Source organism: Delphinus delphis, chromosome 8 (assembly GCF_949987515.2).
Source record: "Delphinus delphis chromosome 8, mDelDel1.2, whole genome shotgun sequence".
Taxonomy (NCBI): Eukaryota; Metazoa; Chordata; class Mammalia; order Artiodactyla; family Delphinidae; genus Delphinus; species Delphinus delphis.
Window position 1 is genome coordinate 59089542 of NC_082690.1, and position 26684 is coordinate 59116225.

The 26684-nt window shown below is 41.0% G+C and overlaps 1 protein-coding gene across 3 annotated transcripts in view; it reads left to right on the plus strand.

Moving 5' to 3' along the window:
• Positions 1–1252: 1252 nt before the first annotated feature.
• Positions 1253–26684, plus strand: part of FAM168A (family with sequence similarity 168 member A) — a 194931-nt gene continuing 169499 nt past the window's right edge. For all 3 annotated transcript variants that reach the window (XM_060018305.1, XM_060018306.1, XM_060018307.1), the window contains exon 1: positions 1253–1439. The gene's annotated coding sequence lies outside the window, so the exon portion shown is untranslated. The remainder of the gene's footprint in view (positions 1440–26684) is intronic.

Sequence of the window (26684 nt, forward strand, 5' to 3'; positions counted from 1 at the left end):
GAAAATTATATTTTTTGAAAATAGTTTTATAGCTTAAAAAGTTATGTGCTCTTTTTAAACAATTCAGGCAATATGAAAATGAAAATTACTTGAAATCTGACACTCTTTACTCCAAGATAATCACAGATGTTATTCTGGGGAACCTCTTTCCTGAAATCTTTCTATGCTTATAGAACATTGTCTCAAGCTTCATATAAATTAGATCATTCTAAACTTGCTATTCTCTTATCAATTTTTTTCTCTCGAGAATAAATTGTGAATAGCTTTTGATGTCAAGAAAAAGATCCATATCATTATTTTAAACAGCTGCTTAGTAATGCATTGTTTGTATATATAATTTAACCAGCTCCTGTTGAAGGACATTTACGTTTACCTCACTGTAATCAACAATCTCAGATAACAACCTTATCCATTCTTTTCCAAATTGTTTGATTATCTTTCTAAGGTAAATTCTTAAAAGTAGCGGAGCTGGGTCAAGAAGTACGCTCTTTTTATATTTGGGTTCAAGCTGCCAAATCGTCTACAGTTTTGCAGGGAGAGCAGAAGGAGGCTGCTGCATTAGCTCTTGTGCGAGACAGTGGCAACGGGTATTGCGAAGAAAGTACAGACTTCCAAGTGATCTAGCCAATGTAGGCCTGTTCTCGGTGGGTTGACATATTTCCTTCCTTTTTTCCTCTCTTTCACTTCTTTTTCTTAACATGGAGGAAGAACTGAGAACTGCATCTCCCAGCATTTCGCAAGGACCACACTCCCTGGGAACTGTAGTACCGGGTCTGAGAAGGGTCCGGAAGGAGGGCGAGAGTCTGTGGGCATGCTGGGAAATGTAGTCCAGCGGGAGGTGGTGGTGGGGCTCCGTGTGGTGAGGTGTGCGCGCGCGTAAAGAAGGCGGAGACGCCGCTAAAAGCGTCCCTTGGGGGATGGGGCCGCTGTGGTGCCTAACTTGCCTCCTTTGTGGTCTTTGAGTCTACAAAAGCCACCCGCGGATGGTTGGCTTTATTCCACTGTCCGAGACCAAGGAGGGACTAGTCCCTCCGCATCGGGCGCGCGCCGGGAGGCGCCGGCTGCGCGCGGACCGGAGTGGGTCATGCCGGGAGTTGTGGTCCCGGCGGGCTGAGGCTGTGGGACGTGTCGCGGCGCTGCGCTGGCTCCTCCTTCCCAGCCCTTCTCAGCGGTCCCCCGCCCCTTCCCTCAGCCTCCTCCTCCCTAGCCCGCAGCCCAGCGTCCCCTCCCCCCACCCGTCGGGCTCCTCGGCGGCTACTGCAGAGGATTCAGAGCCGAGTCGCTGAGAAGGAGGAGGCTCCCAGTCCCTGCGCGCCATCCGCCACCTTACTGGACACGGGCGAGGGAGCGAGAGCGTCGCCTCTGTAGCCTTCAGAGAAGACAAGGGCATCGCCGCTTCAGCTGCCGCCGCCGCCGTTTTCGCCTGCAGCAGCTCGCCGGTGAGGAGATCACCCCCCCACCCTACCCCGGTCCGCTCTCCCTGAGCCTGGGCCGGTGGTACTGGGGAGAATGAGAGTGGGGACTGCGGAGCCCCTTCGCGGGTTGGGGGAAGGGGGTTGAGGTCGCGATGGAACGGCGGGCTGGCTGGGGAGACTTGTCCAGGCGCGGGCTGGGGGTGGGGTGAGGGTGGGACACAAGCAGGTTGGGGGGGAGAGACAAGGGAAGGGGACTTTTAATGGGAACGATCTGGGGCAGGAGCGTGGGGTTGTAGGGTTGGGGTGGAATTTGGATGGTTTTGGGCGAAATGGATGTTGAGACTGGAGTGGGATGGCTTTTAATGGGGGAGGGGACTGACTGAGGGTGGTGGATTTGGGGTTGGCCTGGAGCAATTGACAGCTTGGGATCTGGGCCGGGTTGCGGGGTAAGGGGTTGATTGTAATAGAGAGTGCGACTGCAGAGTTGGATAGGACCCTGGGGGGTGACTAATTCAGGAGGGTGGAATTTGGGGTGGACCTAGGGCAGGCTGATAGAGGTGGTAGGAGCCGGGGGTGAGGAGGGGCTTGGCATGGGCTGAGACCTGAGCTTGAAGTGGGCGCTTGCCATCTGGGGGTGGTGGAATTTGTTGAGATTTTATGGAATAGCGTGGGTTAGGAGAGCAGAGGAGGTAGAATTCGGGGTTTTCCTGGGGAGTGCTTATGGAGGTTGGAATAGGAGCTGGTGGGGGGTGGGACTTTGAATGAGGGGAGTGTGAGGGTGAGCTGGCAGGAGGGGGTAAAGTAGAAGTTAGGCCCAAAATGGGCGAACAAGGATTGGAATTGGGCGGGGAGGGGAAGGGGGGGAGCACAGTGGGATGGGATTTAGAGTGATCTTAGAACCACTGGTGGCTTCCTGGGTACAGGGTGAAGGCAGAGGGCACAGAAGATGCTTCTGGGCTGGACTTACTGAAAGAATAGTGGCAGGTGGTGAGCAAGGTTGGGGGATGGTATCTTGAAGAAAATGTCCCTTGGCCAAGGTGGCAGAGGGAGTTTTGGAGCAAGAATGTCTGAGATGAACTGGTAGGACTGGAGAGGTGGTTGCTGATAGTGAAGTAGCAGATGTGGCTAATTAAGGAGTGGGAAACCTGGGGTTGTTCATATGGAGGGGGCAGGGAGGATGGAGAGGGGCAGTGAGCAGTGCTGGGAAGAGGTGGATTGGATGATTCTGAAGAAGGATTGAGATGGCCTCCAAGAGACACAAGAGGGTTGGGGGTTGGACTTAAATGGACAGCTTTGGAGGCTGTGGTTGGGGAGAGAGAAGGTACATAAAAGACTTTTCTAGAGGACTTCTTAAGCTGTTAGTTTTTGTTTGTTTCACTTGTATTAGTATCATATTTGGAAGTAAACCAACACAAAGGGTAAAGTTGAGAGGGGCTTCAGTTAAGGTAGAATTGAGGAGGGGAAAGTATCTTCTTTCTTTTTTTTTGAGGAGGGAAAAGTATCTTCTATTATTCATGTATTATAAAAAGAAAGTTGGGGGAGAAAACCCCACTCCAGTAACTAAAGATGAAGAAGATGAAACTGGAATGTGATAAATGTCTTTCTATTTGACGTCTCTGCCTTCTCCTTTCCTCTCTCCTCCAGGTGCATTTAAAAATTAGTCCTGGAATTTGGTATTAAATAGATTTGATGAGCTTGAGGTGGTTAAGGGAGCATTCCTTGCTTGAGAACTGATGAATGAGACTGAAAAATACAAGGCTGAATTTATTTCCCAGTCAGGCAACGTGCATGTATTCAGAAAGAGCTTAGGCCTTTTTTTTTCGCCTCCTCTTAAAATTGATTGCTTGAAGACTCCATTTATTGGTGTCCTGGTTTGCAAGGCAATTAGGCCCATCATTGTATTGCAGGCTAATAATCCAGAGATGAATCTTGGTACCACCGTTTTATGTAAACAGAGAGAAGACAGAAAATATGGAAATGTCATAAATATTCATTGGTGAGATAGTTTGGTATTTTCATTTGATTCTCTTTTGACATTACCTGATAAGATTTAAAATAATTGGACTATATTTCTGTAGATTGAATTTTCTTCTAAAGGAATTCAGGTGGTTAGAATTCTGTCAGATGTAGATAAAAACATAAAGAATCATTTTTATTTTATTTTATTTAGGAGATGTAAGCGTATTCCATTAACTACAAAAACAATACTTCCATCTATTCATCAGAAATTTTATTTAAAGCTTAATGATATGCTCATTCTCATGGCAGAAGAGTGATGCTGGAAAGTAGAGAAGGGTGTTAATGGAGGAAACATCTTTAGGAAAATAGTTTTCTGGACTTAATTGCATTAACTGTGATATGTTAAACCTGAAATGGCTGTTGATTAGAGCTTAGATTGGGGAAAAATGGGGAGGGATGTAAGGCACCAACGGGATCAAAATAATTCTTTTTTTGTTCAAGCTTCAGGGTTCAGCTTGTAAACAAACCATTTTCCTTGGCCTTCACAATTGAACACATGAAAATACCCAATATTAAGAATCTTTTTTTCTTTTTCGGTACGCGGGCCTCTTACTGTTGTGGCCTCTCCCGTTACGGAGCACAGGCTCTGGACACGCAAGCCCAGCGGCCATGGCTCACGGGCCCAGCCGCTCCGCGGCATGTGGGATCTTCCTGGACCGGGGCACGAACCCGTGTCCCCTGCATCGGCAGGCGGACTCTCAACCACTGCGCCACCAGGGAAGTCCCAAGAATCTTTTTTTTTTTTATTGTAGCTCCAAAATGGGCAGAATGATTGAAGGTTGGACTTATCCTTGGAATTGAAAGTGTTTTGTTATGAGGAAGCTTTCCGTATTGCAATAAAAATCAGGTTTGAGCAGTTACCCATAATTTGATGAGAGAGTAATCTAACTAATGCAAGCATTTCTCCTCATAACTTTACTCTGGGGTCCAGACGTTGCTTTTGTGGATCTGCAGGCTTGATCTAGAGGTGGGATATTTATATGAAAGCCCTAGCTTTTGAGAGCTCAAAATGGAAAGTAATCGCTTGGGAGAATTGTCTTGGTGGATTTTCTTTTTCCCCCTCACAGCTGTGTTCACCTGTGCAGTAGAAATGTATATAAAGTGTTTTAGTAACTTCACCTCATTTGATTCTTCCAGTATTCTGGTGAGAAGGGGAGAGCAGTGGAGGTATTGGTAGACAGGTACCTTGGTAGAATGAATAGCTTGTTAATTTAGAGGTTGAGAGTCCTGAGTTCAAATCCCTTTTCTACCACTTGATAACCTAGTGATTTTAGTAGTCATTAAAAACCTTTCATACTTAGTGGTAATGGTTGCATCACATTGTGAATGTACTTACTTCCACTAAATTGTACAATTAAATACAGTTAAAACTGTTAAAAAGTGAACAAAAAACAGTTGTCAAGGAACTTTCAGTGTCATGGGAGAGATAGATGATTTAAATGTCGTGAGAAAAGTGAGGCAAAACTAACGTAGTGGTCAAGAGTGTGGGTTCTGAAGTTTGTCCACCATTTACTACTACCTATGTGACCTTGGGCACAGTGGTCTCATCTGTAAAATGGGCATAAGAGAACTAATCTCATAGGGTTGTTTTGAGGATTAAACAAAAGAATCCATGGTAAGCATTTAATACAATGTGTTACATTGTACACATTAAAAATATTAGATGTTATTATTATTAGATAGAAGAGACTAGAATGTGAATAGCCTTGTGTGTCCTACCGTTGAGTTCTTAGTATTATGATCTATTATTTAGTAAGGAGGTATTACTTTGTATTATTATCTCACAGTTTATCTGCATATTAGTATGTTGGTACTATAGTCTAGGAACTTAAAAAAATATATATTTATTTATTTGGTTCCGCCGGGTCTTTGTTGCAGCTCGCAACTAAGCCCATGAGCCTTTATTGAGGCATGCGAACTCTTAGTTTTGGCATGCATGTGGGATCTAGTTCCCTGACCAGGGACCAACCCAGGCCCCCTGCATTGGGAACGCAGAGTCTTAACCACTGTGCCACCAGGGAAGTCCCTAGTCTAGGAACTTTAAACAGTAAAGTACTAAACATATATTAGTTGTTAGTTTCCTCATCTATCAAATAAGAAGAAAAACTGCTGAGAGGTAAAATGACTTGCTTAAGATTACGCAGTGAGTGGAAGAGTTTGGGTTACAGCCCTGAAATTCTGATTCTTCAACCCTGTTTATATCTTCTTTTTAAATTGTGAGATAAACCATATGTATAAAAGTGCATATAGTATAAATCTTTAATTTAAAGAATGATAGCAAATTGAAGACCTATGTTTTTGCTACCCAGTTTAACAAAAAGGAGATTTTTAGTACCTTTAAAGCTTCTTGTGATTCCCTGCCTGATTGAATCTCTGTCCTTCTCCCTCAGAAGTAACCACTTTCCTGAATTTTGTGTGAATCATTCCCTTGCTTTTAAAAATAGTTTTACCAAACAAGTATGTATCCTAAACAATATATTTTGTACCTTTATAACTTTATATAAATAGAATCATAGTGTTAAGTATTTTTCTGACTTGCTTTTTTCTTATTTATTATCCTTATTTTTTAATTTTAAAAGAGCTTTATTTCTTCCACCATTAATTAAAATAACATGCTCATAGCAGAAATTGAAAATTACAGAAAAAGTAAAAGAAGCAGTATTATTGTCTATAGTCCCATTACTCAGCAGCACTTATTTGTATGTATATTATATATACACATATAAAAATATATTCTTTATTATATGTCTGTAAGTATGCGTGTACATACATATATGGGTAGTCTAGATGGCAAGAGGAAGCCAGTTTGCATTTATGGATGATCAGATTATCCAGATGTGTATCAATCATACTTGGAAGTAGGAATGGGAGAGGGTAGTAGCAGCCTTTGTGAGCTGTGAAAGAACAGCATCTTAAGAGTTTTTTCTTATTGGCGGATTTTTTATTTACTAGATACTGATTCTTTTAATACCAGCTTAGAGCTTCATGTCATGTTTTGGCAAGTCACGTAACTCTTCTGATCAGAATTTCTGTGCATGTTTCTTTTTGCAGAAAGGCAGCCTGGTACATTGGTCCTCACCTGATTGTACAGGAGGGTCTGTCCTCTGATGTACAGAGTGGACCATGAATAGGAAGTCGTTAGTTATGCATATCAGAAGCTTAGCAACCTAAACCCCAAGAATTTTTTGTCTAAGAGATGTGAAATCCAAATGCATTAATAATCTGTTAGAGTTTCAGTTTACTCTCCTGTAAAGTGGGGCTCAAATGAGGTAATAAATGTGAAAATACTCTTTAAACTGTAAAGCACTATATAAATGTTAGTTGGGTTTTTTTTTTTTCCCCCTCTCTAGTTTACAAAAATGAAATCAGGGCACCCCACACAGAGGTGAAAAGCTTGTCATATTTGGTTTATTGCCTTTCCAAAGGGTTCTTCTCCCAGTGGAGGAGGAATACGTGAAGATCAGTTCACAGTTTCTCCCTTAAAACTTGAAGATTGTTGGATATAGTGGGACAGAGAGGGTGCTAGAGGACTTTCTCCTAGTGAATTTATGGGACCTGGTTCTACATTAACTGTGCTGGCTTGCTCAAAATGAAACAATTGATGCTTTTTGAAGTGGAGAATGCAGTATACAACGTTTGCTCTTCACTATCCTGACAAATACAGTCATTTCCCTCTTAGTTTTCTACCTGTAACTTATTACAAGGTAGAGTAGTACAGTGAGATGGATTATTTATGCATATGTAAAAGAGAGATAATATTCAGTTATTGGGTTGTTAATGGATTATATGAGATAAGAAGGGCAAAGAACCCAGAACACTGAATGGCACATAAGTAGTTGATGCTTAATATGGTAAATACTACTGTTGTTATTTTTATTTTACTTATGAATTGTTTACAGCTAACTTTTCCTCCAGGCTATTATTTTATTATTCAGTGTTTTCCTGCTGCTATATCTCCCCTTACTCATTTTACATTTGGGATATAAATTTATTTTAAAATTATCATAAGTAAAGCAAAACAAAGAATGTAAATCCTCAACGCATTCCAAGACCAAGGAGCTAGTAGTCGGTGTGTGACAGATATGTTTAAGACATCTGTTCAACAAGTATCTATTGAGTGGTTATTAGATGACAGTCAGGGAGTGCTGGGAGTATGGGATACAAAAATTAAAATTCCCTACTCTTAAGGAGCTTATAGTTAATCTAGTGTGGAGTCAGACATGTCACACATAACTGTAGCATAATGGAATAATTGCTATGGTGGGGACCTGGGCAAGGGCCATGGGGAGGATGGAGGTTGACATGGCCTGACCTGCCTGAGAGAGCAAGGAAGAGAGAGATGCTTGGGGGAGTTAATGCTTGAGCTGAGACCTGAAGGATATGTGGATGTACTGGGGAAGTAGAGGTTACGAATGTTTCATGACTGTCAACAGCACAATCTTCCTTGATTTTTCCCTCCCAGTGTTCTTGTAGGCCTTACTTTGTACCTCTTTTTAAGGGCTTTCTAGCATATATGCCTACTGTAAAACCAAATAAACCGGGGCTTAACCACTGATGGCGCAGTGGTTAAGAATCCACCTGCCAATGCAGGGGACACGGGTTCGAGTCCTGGTCTGGGAAGATCCCACATGTTGCGGAGCAGCTAAGCCTGTGCGCCACAACTACTGAGCCTGCGCTCTAGAGCCCGCGAGCCACAGCTACTGAGCTGTGTGCCACAACTACTGAAGCCCGCACGCCTAGAGCCCGTGCTCTGCAACAAAGAGAAGCCACTGCTATGAGAAGCCCGTGCACCACAACAAAGAGTAGTCCCCTGTTCGCCGCAACTAGAGAAAGCCCACGCATAGCAACAAAGACCCAAAACAGCCAAAAATAAATAAAATAAATGAATTAAAAAGAAAAAAATAAGGGGAGAGATTCTCCCCTCCCTTTTAAAAAAAGACATGCTGTACTATTATGCCCTTATTCTTTCCATATGTTGTGCCTTCCACCTGGAAAGCCCTCCGCCTACTGAGTTCCTTAATCTTTACTTTGTCCATTAGATGAGCTGTACTAGTGAATGTATTTCATGGTTGTTCTTTCCAGTCTGTTGTTTAGCAGGAAGAGATTTTTGAAGCTTTTGAAACTACCTGATATTTAAGAAGAGATCTTTATTGTTTCTGCTTTCTCAGTAAATGTTGATATTCCTTAGAGTTGGCTCTTTGACTCACTGGACTTTTTAAGTTTCTTTCTTTGAGTTGTGTTGCCCACTCTATTGGCTTTAACTGCTGCTGTGTGGTGATGACTCTCAAAATCCCTATCTCCAGCTCAGACCTCTTTCCTGAGCTCTAGACTTGTATATCTCACTGTCTACTGGCAACCTGCATACATCCATTTTGATGGTCCTTAAATTCAGTAGGTCCAGAACAACTCATTTTCCCCATCTCCTTCTTCTGGCCTCTCCCCTTTTGTATCTCCCTCAAAAGCTAAAGTCATCTCTTCCTGTAGTTTTGTCCTAACTTAAAGGCACTGCTGTTCATCCAGTCATTCAAGATATGAATCTGTGCTATTAGTCTTTTCTTCTCCCTTATCTCTATAGCCAAAAATAAATCCTTCTAAATATTTCTGAAACTCATCTCCCCTTTCCTACGGTTATCCCCTTAGTTCAGGCCCTAATCTTACCTGGACAAGGGCAGTAGCCTCCTAAGTAGTTTGTATATCACCCATGTAGTAAACCTGTCTTCCACCCAGCAGCCGGAACATCTACCCAGTGGTGTATATGTCCACATCACTCCCTTGCTTAAATCCCTTCATTGGCTATACAGTCTTAAGCTCCTTAGCATGACATATTAGGCCTTCTATGACCTGTCGTTATGTACTCCTTCTGCCTGATCTCCCATCACTGGTAATACTGAGTAGCATGTAGTTTCTACAGATATTTTACAGTTTCACACCTTTGCTCATGCTGTTTCTCCTTTTATTCATCCCTCTGGGTTAAGCGCATCTCCCCTAAGGAACCTTACGGAATCCTTAAGGTTGTCATAAGTGCCCCCATTTTGTTCACAGGGAGTATCCAGTGTGTGCCTCTGTCATAATATTGATATTGCCCTGTTTTAGGAAAATTGACTGTTTCTGTCTGCTCCTTCACTTAACTGTAAGTTTCTTGGGGGCAGGGGCTGTGTTCTAGTCATCTTACACAGTCCTAGGTCCTGGAGGGTGCCTTGCAGGTAGTGAATGATTAATTTTTGAAGTGAACATAGTAAGGAGAGATGACAAAGTATGTCATGTTCTAACAAGGAGTAAGGTGATAGGTGTTTTTCCAGATGTAGGTTTTTATTTATTTAGAATGGAATTTAGAATTTAATTGAATTGATAAAGGCTTTGATGATGATGGTGTATAGCACAAGGCTCAAAAGTAGAAGACAGCAAGATGGTGTGCTCAGGGATTGGCAAATGCTTTCTGTAGAAAAATATTTTAGGCTTTGTGGGTCACATACAGTCTCTATTATTTTTTTTTGCTTCTCTTTCTCCTCCCCATCTTCTCCCTTCCCCCCCTCCTATGTTTTATTCTTAGCTCACAAGCCATACAGAAACAGGCCATGGGTGTGCCATAGCTTGACAATCCCTGGTACGTTATCAGAAATCAGACTTAAAGTTGTAGACTCCCCACCCCCAACCCCGCCACCGCGAGGCTTGCGGGGTTCCCCGAACCGAGCCCCCTGCAGTGGAAGCACGGCATCTTAACCATTGAACTGCCAGGGAAGTCCCTTAAAGTTGTAGCCTAGTGAAGAGCAAAGAGACTAAAGCAAGTTCATTTTTCTTGTTTTATTTATTATGAAATTAATTCCTTAGGAAATTATGCATATCTTTAGTACTGAAAATAATTGTACAGAATCTTTTTTGTCAAACTACTGTTTATCTAAAAGTTTATTTTGTTAAATAGGCCATTGATTTTTTTTAAAAAAATTTATTTATTTATTTATTTGCTTGTGCTGGGTCTTAGTTGCAGCAGGCAGGCTCCTCAGTTGTGGCTCGTTGAGTCCTCTGTTGTGGCATGCGTGTGGGATCTAGTTCCTTGACTAGGGATCGAACCCGGGTCCCCTGCATTGGGAGCGTGGAGTCTTAACCACTGCACCACCAGGGAAGTCCCTAGGCCATCGATTTCTGTATAAAGATGCTATGAAAACATCTTGGTTTATAAAGCTCCAATACAGCTCCCCCACCTTCTTCCTTTTAGGCAGGTGTCTGGGTACTTTCAGAATATGCCTATTTTTATGATATTATAGATTGTGCTTTCTCTTAGATACAGACATTTTGAAGGAACCCTGGGCTGATATATTTTTCACAGTAAGCTTCAATCCCTGGCTGACTAGAGATTATAATCTCGATTTGGCTTCTGATCATGTCCTTCAGGCTTGATAGTTTCTGCTGATGCTCATATTTTCTAGCTTCTGTTTTATAGCCTTATATACATATCCTAGTTCTCTTTTCTTTTTTTTTTTTTTAAGTATTGTGTTTTTGTTTTAGTTTTTTTTGGCTGCACCACGAGGTTTGTGGGATCTCAGCTCCCTGACCAGGGATTGAACCCAGACCATGGGAGTGAAAGCCCGGAATCCTAACCACTAGGCCACGAGGGAACTCCCTATCTTAGTTTTCTAATGTGTTGTCCTCTCTCTTTTATTTTGAGTTGGTAGCAGAAATCCCTGTCTGTAAATATAGTTACACTATTTATACTTCTGCAAATATAATTATACTGTTTTATTTGATCTACAGTGTATAGGTTGGTCATGTAGCATTATTTTCATTTTAAGGATGAAGAAATCAAGAGTCAAGAGGGTAATTTATTTTTGGCCTTAGGAGTAGTAGGAGATGAAGGTGGAAAGACAGAAAGGACTTAATATTTGAATATCTGTGGTAGGCAATATGCTGGCTGCTTTCTTTCCCTTATATAATTTAATCCTCACATTTACCCTGTTTAGAGTATTGTGCCCATTTTACAGAAGAGGAAGCTGAAGCAACTGAGGCCTATAGGGATTAAGTAGCTTGCTTGCATTTGGTTACATAGTAAAAGAAGAGAAGCTTGTATTAAAAACCTGATCTGCCTTGCTCCAAAGTCCTTGTTCTTTTTACTGTGTTGTATATAAAAGTTCCCTGGTTTTAAATTCTTAGATCAGTATTTTTCAACCTACTTAGGTGAGCAGTAGCTTGGCTACACATTAGAATCACCTGAAAATCTGTCTTAAAAAAAAAAATGCCCTACTTCTACCCTGACCAGTGTTAACAAAATTTCTTCACGTGAGCCTAAAGCAGGTGTGTGTATGGGTGTATTTTTTTTTTAGAAAATATAGATTAAAAAGAAATTGTATTGAGGTATATATACAAGAAAAAGTGCACAAAAAGTGTAACCAGCACTCAGATCAAGAAAGGGAACGTTGGGAATTCCCTGGCAATCCAGTGGTTGGGACTCGATGCTTTCACTGCTGTGGCCCGGATTCAGTCCCTGGTTGGGTAACGAATATGCTGACTTCCAATACCATAGATTATTTTTGCCTACTTATGAACTTTTATAAGGTATGACTGACTTTTGCACTCAGCTTTGTTTGTGAGGTTCATTTATGTTCTTGTATGTAGCAATAGTTTATCCTTCTCATTGCTATATAGCAATAGTTCTCAAAAATTTTGGTGTCTTCACTCTTCCTATTAAAGACCCCAAAGAGCTTTTGTTTGTGGGTTGTGTGTACCAGTATTTACTGTGTTAAAAATTAAAACTGTGCATTTAAAAATAATAAACTTATTAAATGTTAGCATATTTTAATGAAAATAACTATATTCCACAAAATAGAAGAATATTTAAAATTTTTCCAAATCTCTTCACTGTCTGACTGGATACATATCTGCTTCTACATTCAGTCTGCTGCAACTGGTTGTTTTGTTGGTGGTATATTAAAAAAATCCAGTCCCACATATATGTGGCTAGAAAAGGGAGGAATTTTTTTTTTTAAATAAATAAATCTATTTATCTATTTATTTATTTATTTATGGCTGTGTTGGGTCTTCGTTACTGTGCGCAGGCTTTCTCTAGTTGCGGCGAGCAGAGGTTACTCTTTGTTGCTCTTCTCATTGCGGTGGCTTCTCTGCTGCAGAGCACCGGCTCTAGGCACGCAGGCTTTAGTATTTGTGGCACGAGGGCTCTAGAGCGCAGGCTCAGTAGTTGTGGCACACGAGCTTAGTTGCTCCGCAGCATGTGGGATCTTCCCGGATCAGGGCTCGAACCCGTGTCCCTTACATTGGCAGGCGGATTCTTAACCACTGTGCCACCAGGGAAGCCCTGACAGGCGGATTCTTAACCACTTCGCCACCAGGAAAGTCCCAGGAGGAATGTTTTAATTGACTTCTTTTTTTTTGGCTGCACCGAGAGGCTTGTGGGATCCTAGTTCCCCTACCAGGGATTGAACCCAGGTCCCCGGCAGTGGAAGCGCAGAGTCCTAACCACTGGGCTGCCAGGGAATTCCCTTGATTGACTTTTTAGATAACTATGGATATTCTTTTTTTATATACTACACCAAAACTTGTCAGTTGGTAGTTTCTTTAGAGGTCCATTATTTTGTGGAATCTGAAACCGTATCAGTGAGCCTTTCATACTCTGTTACACTAAAGTCCATTGGTCTGTTTTGTACATTGAATGGATTTTCTACTCATGCATAATTTTGTGTCATCATGCTTTGGTCATTTTGAAAACATTGGTTCATTGAGTTACGCAGATCTTCTAAAATGTTGACATATTTTATTATACCGTATCAAAAAGTCACATTTGTTAATATCTCTACCCATTTCATCAGACAAGTCTTCTCTAGTTTTTGCTTGAAAGCCCAAATTCTATCATTGGCAACAAATACTGACAGTTGTTTTCCTTGAAGTGACAGTCTCACATTGTTCATTTTTGAAAGAATGTCTGCCAAACATCCAAGTCTGAATAATCAGTTTGTCTGGCAGTTGTTCTTTCAAGTAAAAATGGTGTTTCATGAAAAAAAGCAGGTAGTTCAGCTTGCAACTTAATTGCACAAGTGCCTAAGTGCTTTTCCTTGAGATAACTCTTGTACTTTGCTATGCAGAAAGATGTGTAGTTAAGGACTGAGACTTTTGTGGCTTCAGCAAGACCTCAGAATAGTTCTTTTTTTTTTTTTCTGGCATGGCTATGTAGAATTCAATGACACTATTACAGTTTGATGTCACTGCCTTAATTCAATACAATATGATATAGTTTTATTTATTAGTATAATTATGTTTCCAGGCTTTACTGATTGCTTATTGAAGGAATAGGTGGATTTGTTAAACCTTTACTAAAAATACTGCTTTGAAAGCTAGCATGAATGCAGTTGGTCTTTCACTTAGTAGAACTTTAGAGTTGAGCAGTTTTACAGCTTTGTCAGGATGTTAGAAAATCATTGGGCTTGGGACTTCCCTGGCGGTCCAGTGGTTAAGACTTCGCCTTCCAGTGCAGGGTGTGCGGTTTCGATTCTTGGTTGGGGAACTAAGATCCCACATGCCTTGTGGCCGAAAAACCAAAACATAAAACAGAAGCAGTGTTGTAACAAATTCAATAAAGACTTTAAAAATGGTCCACATCAAAAAAAAAAAAGAAAAACATTGGGTTTGATGCTTATTCTTTATCACTTGTGCACGTGTGTGTGCACGCGCGCGCGTGTGTGTGTTTTAATATTTATTTATTTATTTTGGCTGTGCTGGGTCTTAGTTGCAGCATGTGGGATCCTTTGTTATGGCGTGAGGAATCTTTAGTTGCGGCATGCATGCAGGATCTAGTGCCCCTACCAGGGATCGAATCCGGGCCCCCTGCCTTGGGAGCGTGGAGTCTTACCCACTGGACCACCAGGGAAGTCCCACCACTTGTGTGGAAAGAAAGGCATGAAGTAGTCTTTAGAGAACTGTGCATAGCTATGTATAAAAGTGATTCTGTGTCTTCCTACCCTTAACCTGGAGCATTTGCCGCAGAAAAAGAAAAAGATGCAGATGAAGCCACAGCCAAGTGATCTTGTTGTGTAATGACTTTGGTTTTTCACTATGATTGGGCAGAGGGGGATGGAGGAGGTTGGCTAAATAAGTCATAATAATGAGCATTGTTTTACCTTTCAGCCAACACCCCTATACAGCCTGGATCCTTAGTTATGGGGGGAGGAGAATTAACATTCATTGTGTGCCTGCATTGTGCTAGGCCCTTTATGTGTGGTAACTTATTTATACTCACAATTAGACTGTAGGGTGGCCATAATTATTTTATTTTACACATGAGAAAGCTTAGGCTCAGAGATGTAGTGCCTACTCAGGCCCATCAGCCAGTAAGTGACTAGGGTGGGATTTATTCTCAGACTTTGCTACCTCCATAGCCTATGAATGGTCTTTGCTATATTCTGTGCTATCTTCCAAGGACAGTGTGTCACTGATTATTTCTGTATCCTTGATACCTGGAACCTAGTAGGGTTTAGTACTTTTTTTTTTTTTTTTTTGCGGTACGCGGGCCTCTCACTGTTGTGGTCTCTCCCGTTGCAGAGCACAGGCTCCGGACGCGCAGGCTCAGTGGCCTTGGCTCACGGGCCCAGCTGCTCTGCGGCATGTGGGATCTTCCCGGACTGGGGCACAAACCCGTGTCCCCTGCATCGGCAGGCGGACTCTCAACCACTGCGCCACCAGGGAAGCCTGGTTTAGTACATTTTTGTTGAATAATTGAGTTGGTGCTAAATGAGTGAACCAGTTTTTACAGAGTAGGATACAACCTAACACCCCTGGGCTACTGTGTAGATTGGTGCATGGTAGGGTCTGGTCACCATTTGTTGTTGTGGGGAAAGGGTCAATCTTCTTAATGATAGACTCTTTGAAACTATTTAAATAATTTGGATATTTAGGAATTGAAGAGATCTAATAGGATGAATTTTCCTTAGATTGTCAATAATCTCTTCAGAAATAGGTAATATATCTATGCTGCCCTTGTTTTCCCCCATACTAGCTGTGAGACGTTGGGCAAGTTACTTTACTTTACTGTACCTCATTTTTTTAATCTTTAAAAAGGGAAGGACAGCAATAATAGTACATAATTCCTAGGTAGTTGTGAGGATTGAATGAGATAATTCATATAAAGAACTTAGCACAGTGCTTGGCATATATTACTATCAATGAATGGGAGCTGTTATTCATATTATCCTTCTAGAATGAAGCATGGATTTAATGTGACTTTTAGCATGTGAAGAAGGAACAGTATTTTGGCTTTTAAAGCATTTTTATTAGAGAAATAAAGCACTGAATTTATTGGGGTTTTCTTTTTTTTGAATTTGTTTTCTGAGTGTACTTTACTTGGTCTTCCTGGCAGGGAAGGTCTATAATTTTGGCTGTTTGCCTGGGTTTGTTGGTGAACCAATGCAGGTATAGTATGGCTTTTGGCTCTCCATCAACTTTTTAAACTTTTTAGTCTAGTTGAAACAGTTTGAATTGTTCTGGAGAGTTCACTGATGTTGATAGTTCTTTCTAGATGAAAAATGTCAGTGAATGTGAGAAATGCCCCTTTCTAAATTTTTTTTCTAACTATACCACTCATTACTGAGGGGATCAAATATTTCTCCATAGTACTCTGCCCCAGAACCAAAGGAGGAGGGTGTTTGAATTTTTCTGCATTTATTTTTGTTGGTGGTAATTTTATCCATACTTTTGAGGTTTATGGCTTTGACAGAACTTTTTTTTTTTTTTGAAGTATAGTTGACAGTACATTTTGATCAGGCTGTGGAGTTACGGAGGAGAAAACCAACTATCCATGCTAAATGAGCATATCTGAAAGCCTGCCTGCCCTTCAGTCAAGTGTCAGTGTAGGTACACTGTCTCCTAGATGGGGTTCCCTAGTATGTTTTTTTTTTCTTTTTTCGGTACGTGGGCCTCTCACTGTTGTGGCCTCTCCCGTTGCTGAGCACAGGCTCCAGACGTGCAGGCTCAGCAGCCATGGCTCACGGGCCCAGCCGCTCCGCGGCATGTGGGATCCCCCCAGACCGGGGCACGAACCCGTGTCCCCTGCATCGGCAGGCGGACTCTCAACCACTGCGCCACCAGGGAAGCCCCCCTAGTATGGTTTTTAGTAAGAGAGTTAGCTCAGTGTTCTCTCCCTAACTCTCTCCAGTGTCATTCATTGTTCGCCTCTCCTCCCAGCTTACATGTTTTACCTTTAGTACTAATGATGTGTATATTGTTTGGTGTTTGCAGTTCTCCAGACTTGCCAAGCTTCTTGCTTTAATGTCTTTGCACATGCTCCTCTCTGGGCCTGGACATCTCCTTTTAACTTTTAACTTGTCTAACTCCTACTCAGCCTTTAAGACTCAGCCTAGGAGTTAACCTTTTCCAGAAAGCTTTCCTTGACTTTTCCGGGTTGGGATCGGGTGCCCTGTCTCTGGGTTGCCCTATCTCTGGGTTGTAATTATCCATTTATTATTTATTGGTCTCCTCTACTTGCAGTGAGCAGGGATTGCATCTAATCATCCTTTTATTCTCAAGAGCTCATTTTTGGACCTTACACGGAATAGGCACCAGTAAGGTCTTGTTGAGTGAATCCATAGTTTCAGCCTGGTCTGTTAGCAGTGTAACTTACCAACCATGTTGTTCTAGGCTGAGTTTTAGTAGAATGACTTTTCTTTTGTGGCCATTGCACCTTCCCCTGCCTCCCCTTGTGTTGTGTCCACTATACTTCAGCTCACACTCATCCTCTATTCTTTGCCCATAGCTGGGTCAGTGGAATGGTATACACACTAGACATGTATATCTTCATAAAGAACTTGATTTGTGACAGATCCTGGAATCTCACTTGGAATGAATGAAGTCACATTGGTAAATGGAGAAGTTGGGACCTTATGATTGCTTTTCTAACTCTTAGCTCTTTTCTCCGCTTCCAAGTTTCCTCTTTATTAATTTTTTTGTCAATTTTAACTTTTAGGTAACATAAAATGAATGCTACAAAACCAAACCACGAGTACTCTGCTTATGCATTTGATTTTTTTGAGCCTAAGTATAGGATTTGACCTCTCTGTTATGGTGGTGGGATGACTGAGACTTTAAGAAATGTAGGGTTTTTAAGGCTTATTAAGCCCTTCATAGTTCCTGACACGTGATTTAAATTATGGCTTCCAAAAAAAATTTTATTGATTAGAGTCTTAGTAGCAGGCAAAAATAATCATTTATGCTTGCATTCATTTAGTTAACATGGATATCAGGTTCTTTGCTAGGTAGGTTCTGATGATACACAGAGGTGAGTGAGATGTGGTCTCTGTCTCCAAGGAACTCCCAGGTGCAAGGGAGATGCTATAAATAAATACATTACAGTTCAGTGTTTGGTACATGCTGTAGAATAAGTAGCAGAGAGGGAGGTGTTAATGACTTTTTCAGGGAAGAGTTCTTGGAGGAATAGACACCTGAGCTTATTTCTGAAAGAACATTAGGTCTTGTGTGTGGAAGATTCTGGATATATGGTCATAAAATCTGGATTTGAACCCCAGCTCTGCCACTTACTAGCTGTCTGACTTGGGGCAAGTTGTGTAAGCACTCTGAATCTCAGTTTTTTTCCCCTGTAAAGTGAGGATGACCATGTCTGTATCTGCTTTTGAAAGTTGTGAGGATTTAATATACGTGAAAGAATTTCATAAATGTGCTAAACAAATATTATATCCTATTTGTTTTTCTTTTTTAATAAATTTATTTATTTATTTTTTGGCTGCGTTGGGTCTTCATTGCCGCGCGTGGGCTTTCTCTAGTTGTGGCGAGCGGGGGATACTCTTCGTTGTGGTGCTTGGGTTTCTCATTGCGGTGGCTTCTCTTTGTTGCAGAGCACGGGCTCTAGGTGCATGGGCTTCAGTAGTTGTGGCACAGAGGCTCCGTAGTTGTGGCTTGCAGGCTCTAGAGTGCAGGCTCAGTAGTTGTGGCATACAGGCTTAGTTGCTCCACTGCATGTAGGATCTTCCCAGAACAGGGCTCGAACCCGTGTCCCCTGCATTGGCAGGTGGATTCTTAACCACTGAGCCACCAGGGAAGTCCCTATATCCTGGTTTTTGTGTTTTATTTATTCATTGATAATAGTATTTTGACAGATTGGAGCATAAGTTTTCTTACTCAAACCAGAAATGAGAAAAAGAAAAGGATTGGGTATGTTAGTATATAGATGTCGTTTATAAAGCATTAACACTGTATAAACATCACGATTTAGAGCAAAGAGTTTCTAAGTCCAGAATCCATGAAACTTTGGTTCTGTGCTTCTATGGAAGATACTGCTTAAGATGCTTAAGGAGTGGTCTCTGAAAAAGTACTGAGTGTGGTTCTGAGTGACTTGGATGGCAATAAGCCAGACTGGAAAGAGCTCCATTTCTTGTCAGGAGACTTATATCTGTGCCACTATTAAAGGTTATTTAACATTTCAGAATTGCATTTTCCCCATCAATAAAACAGAGAAAAATAATAGTAATTTGCAGACTGAGAATTAGGGATAAAATGGGTAAAGTGCATACTATTAGCCATAATCAGTTAAAAGTTTAATTTGTAGAATATTAAAACAAATTTTCTCCTCTTTCAATACAAGAGACTTCTTTTAGAGAAACTTGCTTAAAGAATAGAGGGGACTTTCTATCATTTGTACTATACTAAGACATAGTATTTTACTTCTTCAAGTTCATTCCTCAAAAATTTTGCAAGGTGAGTTTAAATCCCAGCTCTTGCACTCATTGGCTGTATGACCTCAAAGTTACTTAATCTTTCTGTAACTTATTTTATGCATCTATGAGATGGGGATATAGTGGTATTTACAATGTATAGTTGTTGGGAGGATTAAATGAGATAATTACATAAAGTGCTTAGATTGGTGTTTGGCACATGGTACGATTTCAGTAAATGGTAGCATTGTTATTATCACTTTCATTTTATAAATGAGGAACTGGATACAGATTTAGCAACCTGAATAGATTCGCTTGAAACCTGGGATTCAATCCAGGTTTGTGCAATGCCATTAGTCTTTATCCTTTTACCAGGCTGCATTTTGTAATTAACATTTTATTTGTTTGGATACTATTCTGAAGTGCTGTAGAGTGTGTTTGGAAATAATCTATTACTCTTAGGTATTTAAAACTTCCTTTCTGTGATGTTTTACTAATAGTTTATATAAACTCAGAACTAAATTGGTTAGGGAAAGAACTCTTTGGCCTGGTTTTCCTGTGATTAGACACAATTTAAGGGCAGATATTCTGGGGTCATGGTCAGTGATTAGTAAAAAGAACAATGTGTTTTTTCCTTCCTGAACAGGTTTATTGAGGTAAAACTGACAAACAGTAAATGACACAAATTTAATGTAGTTTGCTAAATTTTAGCATGTGTATACATCTGTGAAACCATCACTGCAATTCAAATAGTGAATATATCTATCACCTCCCAAAAGTTTCCTGGTACCCCTATGCAATCCCTTCTTCCTGCTCTCTCTGATCCCTCATCCAAGCAAACATTGGTCTGCCTTCTATAACTTTTTACTTCTATTATTATTATAGATTAAACAATGGTTTTGAAGTCAGAGCAATCAGGACTGAGATCCCCAGTCTGCCACTGTGTTAGTTGGGTGACTTTGGAGAAGTCATTTTATCTCTCAGCCTAGTTTACTCACATGTAAAATAGGGATTCTATCACCGGCCCAGAGGACGATGAGGAAGAGAGGAACAGTGTGTAGAAAGAGCCTAGCGTGGCGCCTGACTCATAGCTGGCCTTCAGTCCCTGGAAGTCGCCGGCTCAGAGTACATTTAGGAGTCAGAGCTCCAAAATGCTTTTCTATCACCTAGACCTTGTGTTCCCTCTTAGTGAATGAGCTTTCTTGAAATAGGAAAGTTTAGATTAGGCAGCTTAAGGACCTAAAGGGCTTTCTGGTACTCCTTCCTTCCCTCCTCCATGCCCAATGTTCCACGTGCTATTAATTATGAACAGATGTTCTTCATAAATAAGTAAAGAACTCCACCACAGATTTTTGAGTTCTTTATGCCTATGTTTAAGTCTGGCATTGTGATAAAGCTGCATGAGCAATGAGGTTGTCAAAGTTCTGGGTTTTAGTTTCCATGCTGCCTTGGGCAAATTGTAAAATCTTTCTGAGCCTCAGTTTTCTCAGATATAAGGCTGGGACTCGGCTTCCCTGGTGGCACAGTGGTTAAGAATCCGCCTGCCAGTGCAGGGGACACGGGTTTGAGCCCTGGTCCGGGAAGATCCCACATGCCACGGAGCAGCTAAGCCCGTGCACCACAACTACTGAGCCTGCGCTCTAGAGCCCGTGCTCTGCAACAAGAGAAGCTACCGCAATGAGAAGCCTGCGCACCACAACAAAGGGTAGCCCCTGCTCGCCCCAACTAGAGAAAGCCCGCGTGCAGCAGCAAAGACCTAACACAGACAAAAAATAAATAAATAAATAAAAGTAAAGCTGGGGCGGATCATACCACACAAATTTGTTGGGAGGATTAAAGGAGAATTTTGAAAATGAATTGTATGATGATGTCATAGTTCATCTGCATTGTCCCGTGATTGCCTTGCAGTGTTAGAACTCTGTGAAAGGTTCAGGTAGCATTTAAATTTGTTATCCTAGAGGTTTGTTTGTTTGTTTTTAAAAGTATATTTTATTAGGTTTTACTAATAGGTAGCACAAAAAAGCAAAAACCAAAGGTTAAAAGTGCTTAGAATTTAAAGTCAGAGAAATGTTAATTCAAATTTTAGTTTAGTAGCTGTGTGACCTTGGGCAAGTTATTTTCTCTGAGCCTTAAATTCTCACTGTCAATAAGGGATATCTGGTCTTCCTCTGAGGGTTCTTGTGAGGGTTAGAAATAATGTGTGTACAGTGGTTGGCAAATAGCAGATAGCCAGTGATGCTAGTTTCTTTCCTTCCATTTCCAAAATCGGTAGATTTGTGGAGTTCAGTGAACTATTACTGAAGGGATTACTTTTGTGTTCCCTATTCCATGATACAGTTTGGCCCAGGATAGCCATTAGGTGGTGTCTCAGATTTCCCATTTAAGTCTGAAAATGCAGCTCGAGGTTTATGATGCCAGCAGTTATTGTAAAGGGATTTTCTTTTTCCTAATGGAGGAACTGATGCCATGTTTTTGTACTTTGTGATTAATTCTCATTGCTGTAGCTGGAGGTACTTTGTATTGTGGGAGCCAGGGAAACCGGTATCCATTTTCCTTGTCTCTTCTGTCTGTGTTTATTTGGGTTGGAGAATTGTCTAAAGGCTTCTTAGTGAATAAAGTAGATTTGCTAAGTTCAGATTCTTCCTTCCTGGGTGAGCCCAGGAACGACCTAGTGGGGGGAAAAACAAATAGGAGAACGTGGGGGTGATTGGTGAGTTCTGCTTGTAAAGTTGTCAGCAACTTTGAGTTTGGGGGCAGCGGAGAAGAGTTGTTCCTCCGTTCCCCTCTTCCCCTCCAGAGCGTTTACAGCCCAACACAAAGGGAGCTTTAAGACGGAGGTCTGCATTGTAATTTCCTAGAAATTGCAGCTTCTGGTAACCGCTCATTCGGTTTGCACCTCTTTGCTGCAGTAGATGAAACAATGGGGACAATAAAGCCATTTATCTGATAGCTGTAGCCTCAATGGCATGTTTGTTTTAATAATGGTATAATTTGCAGGGCTCATAAATTGTGATTTTATTCTCATGGAAATACTGCCCGGTGGTATTTGGATTCTCAGGTCTCCTGTTGTGGATAATTTCACTAACATTCTGGCTGACAATTCTCTTTATTCCACACTTCATTTTAGATTGTTCAGGCTGGTTGGGTAATTAGACCAGTGCAGAGCCAATTTTCTTTAGTTTGGGGCTGGCAGGTGGTTACTAGGTAACTAGAGGATCTTCTGAACAGGCAAGAAATTCTGCTTAGGGATTCAAGGCATAAAAGCCGAGTTTGTTTTTGATTGTCATATGGATTTTTTTTTTTTTTTTTTTTTTGTGGTACGCGGGCCTCTCACTGTTGTGGCCTCTCCCATTGCGGAGCACAGGCTCTGGATGCGCAGGCTCGCGGCCATGGCTCACGGGCCCAGCTGCTCCGCGGCATGTGGGATCTTCCCGGACCGGGGCACGAACCCGTGTCCCCTGCATTGGCAGGCGGACTCTCAACCACTGCGCCACCAGGGAAGCCCCTGGAATTTTTTTTTTAAGGGTTTGTCTATCCAATGCCAAAATACCTGAAAGAAAAAGAAAATTTTTTTTTCAATCATCTGAATATTTACTTTCCATGGTACCAAACATCCCATTCTATTTGGAAAATCATATAGTTGAGTTTTTAATTTTCATCTACATGTTTTTTTCTGGGAGTATTCACAGAGGGCAAAGGATGAAACTAGCTACCATGTGCTAGACATTGTCCTAGGTGAGGCACACATTATCTCTAAATCTTAATTAGAACCCTGAGAGGTAGGTATTGTTTCTTCCATTTTACATATGCAGAAACCTAAATTCAGAGAATTTAAGTAACCAAATTAAGGTATCTCAGTTAATAAGTGGTGGGCAGTTTACGGACTCAAACCTCATGTTAGGTTTTCAATTATAGCATAAGATATTCTGAAGGTACGTTAAAGTTTCTCTTCAGCTCTTAGATATTTACAGTGATTGGCTCAGTAATATATTGTACATGAATTAGTACCTGTCATCAGATGTATATCTGATTGTTCTTCCTGTCATCTAATTTTTTTAAATCTAATTTTTATTTTATATTGGAGTATAGTTGATTTACAATGTTGTGTTAGTTTCAGGTGTACAGCAAAGTAATTCAGTTGTATATACACATACATCCATTCTTTTTCAGATTCTTTTCCCATATAGGTTTTTACAGAATATTGAGTAAAGTTCTCTGTGCTATACAGTAGGTCCTTGTTGGTTATCTATTTTATATATAGTAGTGTTATATGTGTCATCTAATCTTATATTATTATAGCAGTTAAGGTTCATGGAGTATTTTGATTATCTTACCAAAATTAAAGGCCTTCCAGACATACTCTGTTTTAGGAATTCTTTAAAAGTTTGGCACTATATCATGTGCCAAAACATGATAGAGTCGCTGGAAATAACCTCAGACTTGTAGTTTGGGAACTGGGTTTTAAAATCTGGGCACTGCCACTTATTGGATGGTTTTGGATAAACCTTGTAACCCTCATTGGCTAACCATTACTCCTTGCATAAGCCTCATTTTGCTCATCTGATAAGAATAGGGATATGATACCCACATTAAGGGATTTTAGGGTTAGTGCCTAGTATATGCCTGTAACATAGTAGGGGCTCAATAAGTGCTGGCTTCCTTCCTTCTTGACTTACTCTATTACTGAACTATTGGGATAATTCGATGCTTCTTTCATCATGGCCACAGGATTTATTAAAAGATGGCCAACTTCTAGTGCTATTTTGTTACATTTCATGTTGATGCTGTTAAACTGATAAGTGTTCATTTTTCTCTAGGAACTTGCTGCCCAAACTAGGTAATTTGTTTAAGGGACATTTAGACATCTGGTTCATTGTTTATACTCTCTTAGTCAGGAGAGTGAGTGCATATATGGAAAGGGCATTGGATTTGTGATTATACAAACTTGGTTAAAGTTCTAGCTTTGCTTCTTACTAGCTGAATTGCTTGGGACAACTGACTTTCTCTAGCTGAGACTTGGAGGAGGAATAATAATAACTGACCTGTTTTGTTGTGAGGATCAAATGAGAATGGATGTGAAGATGCCTTTTAAATTGAAAAATGCTAGGTGAGATAGTAATCATTACGTGACTTTCATAGTTAGACCAGGTGGGGCTTAGTGAGAATCCACTCTGTTTTAAGAGAGAAATTTTAAATTTGACTTGAACTGTGTAAAGGAAACATTTTGATGAGTTTTATGTTAGCTCTTGGGGGCAGCTGAAGAGAACAGGCCAGAATGAGGTCCTGTGTAGAGAAAGTATTGAGTGACTATAATTGGATGGTAGAGGTGAGAATGGGGTGGGGTGGGAGTACAGCTGTGAGGCAGGCCAGGGGAACTTAGAGAATAGTTAAGACATGAAGTTTGGATCTTGGTCTAGTCTTGATCCATAGAGCAAAAAGAGGGAGGCTCCTTGATTAGAAAATCTTAGAACACTGAGCAGTGTGTGGAGAACTGGTTGAAAGAGTAGGGATGGTTGAAAGAGTAGGGATGGTTGAAAGAGTAGGGATGAGAGAAGCTAACAGTTTTAGCTTCTCTCATGAGGACTCTCAAGTTGAAATCCCAGTTTTAAGTCTTCTAGGAATACGTACAGAAGTAAAATAGATTTTGTTTCATTCCCAGCCCCTCCTACCCCACAACAGCTGTGTGTCCATCTGGGGGGGGGGGGACGTTCCAAGTAAAGCTTGTGCTTATTGTGCATGATCACTTGGTGGCTCTCAGGTGGGCACATCGGCATATTTTCATTTAAAGAGGTGCAGGTGGCTGGCAAGTGGGGGATCTGCTTTTACAGACTAGAAAGCTTAATTTTATGCAATCATATTCAGGTTATCTCTTCCCTGAAAATTGGTTCTGTTTACAGCATTTCAGTAATGCAGATGGTATTTTTCCTAAGTGGAACATCAACCAAAAAAAATTTTTTTTTAAATAAATTTATTTTATTTTATTTTTTAATTTTGGCTGCGTTGAGTCTTCGTTGCTGCACATGGGCTTTCTCTAGTTGCAGAGAGCGGGGGCTCTTTGTTGCATTGCACAGGCTTCTCATTATGGTGGCTTCTCTTGTTGCGGAGCACTGGCTCTAGGCTCATGGGCTTCAGTAGTTGTGGCGCACGGGCTTAGTTGCTCCGCAGCATGTGGAATCTTCCCAGACCAGGGCAGGGCTCAAACCTGTGTCCCCTGCATTGGCAGGCGGATTCTCAACCACTGCGCCACCAGGGAAGCCCAACCAAAATTTTTAATGTGTTTAATTATTGATGTGTCTGAATGGTGCAGTGTATTGGTTAAGATAAAGATTTTTTCATATGAAGAAAGCCTTCTGGCTCTGAAGTTTGGTACTACACCAGTTTTTTCATTTTTCTCTCAGGAGGATGTTGTTTTTTTCTTTACTACTAGTGCCTGCATTATGCTTTCTGCATCATTGCCTTCTCTTTTGAGTATTGAGGTAGAATAGTTGTTGTATAGGATAGTTTCAAAGTCTCCATTTTATTTGATTATCAGAACACATTTAGGCTTCTGTTTTCTCCCTCCTTTGTCTATTAGTTTGAAGGTGTTGCAGTGATTAGGTAGGAGATGGATTTCTATAGGCTCCACTCAGAATCAGTCTGAGTTATTTTATATTAACTTCTTATATAGTAATGTCAACTGATATTTGCATAATTTTTTTAGGTAGGTATTTTGTTATTAAAATTTTTTCTTCTGACCTGTTTCTTGCACTAAATTGGTAGCTCTTTTGGGGCAGGACCATGTATTTCTTCATCTTTGTATTCACTGTATTCAGCACAGATCTAATAATGATGATGCTAGCTGCACTGTGCTATATGTCTGACATTGTTCCAAAGGAAATATTTGTTTCAATCCTCATTATCCCCATTTTATAGAAGAAAAAACTGAGACTTGGAGAGAGGAAGTAACTTGCTCAGTCTCACATATAATGAAGGGATGCAGCTGTGATTAGAACCCAAGTAATCTGGGACTTCCCTGGCGGTCCGGTGGTTGAGACTCCAAGCTTCCCACTGCAGGGGGCACGGGTTCGATCCCTGGTCAGGGAACTAGGATCCCACATGCCGCGAGGCATGGGGCACCCCCCCCAAAAAAAAAGAACCCAAGCAGTCTGACTTCAGAGCCTATGTACTTAACCTCTACCCTATAATTTTTCAGAAACTGCTTGTAAGCATATATAGGTATATATAAAATGTATCTTATTTGCACCTTAAAACTCTGTGAAGCAGATATGCTGTATCCACTTTATAGATGAAGAAAAGTGAAGTAAATTAATTATACAAAGTTATGCATTTGTTGAGTGGCAGAATTTGGAGTCCAACTCCCTGGTTTCCTGACTCCAACTCCCATATTTTTTCCCCTCTATCATTACTATAGCCATTGGTTAGAGCTATACATCTATTTTAGGAATAATCTTTTTAGGTATGGAAATAAATTTCTTTATCTAGACTATCTGGAGATAAGAGGCAGGTTTAAAGAATCTTTCTGTACTCCCTTCTTTTTCAAATCCAAGGGGCAAAATTCCCCAGTAGATAGACTATGAAAGCTCCTTGAGAG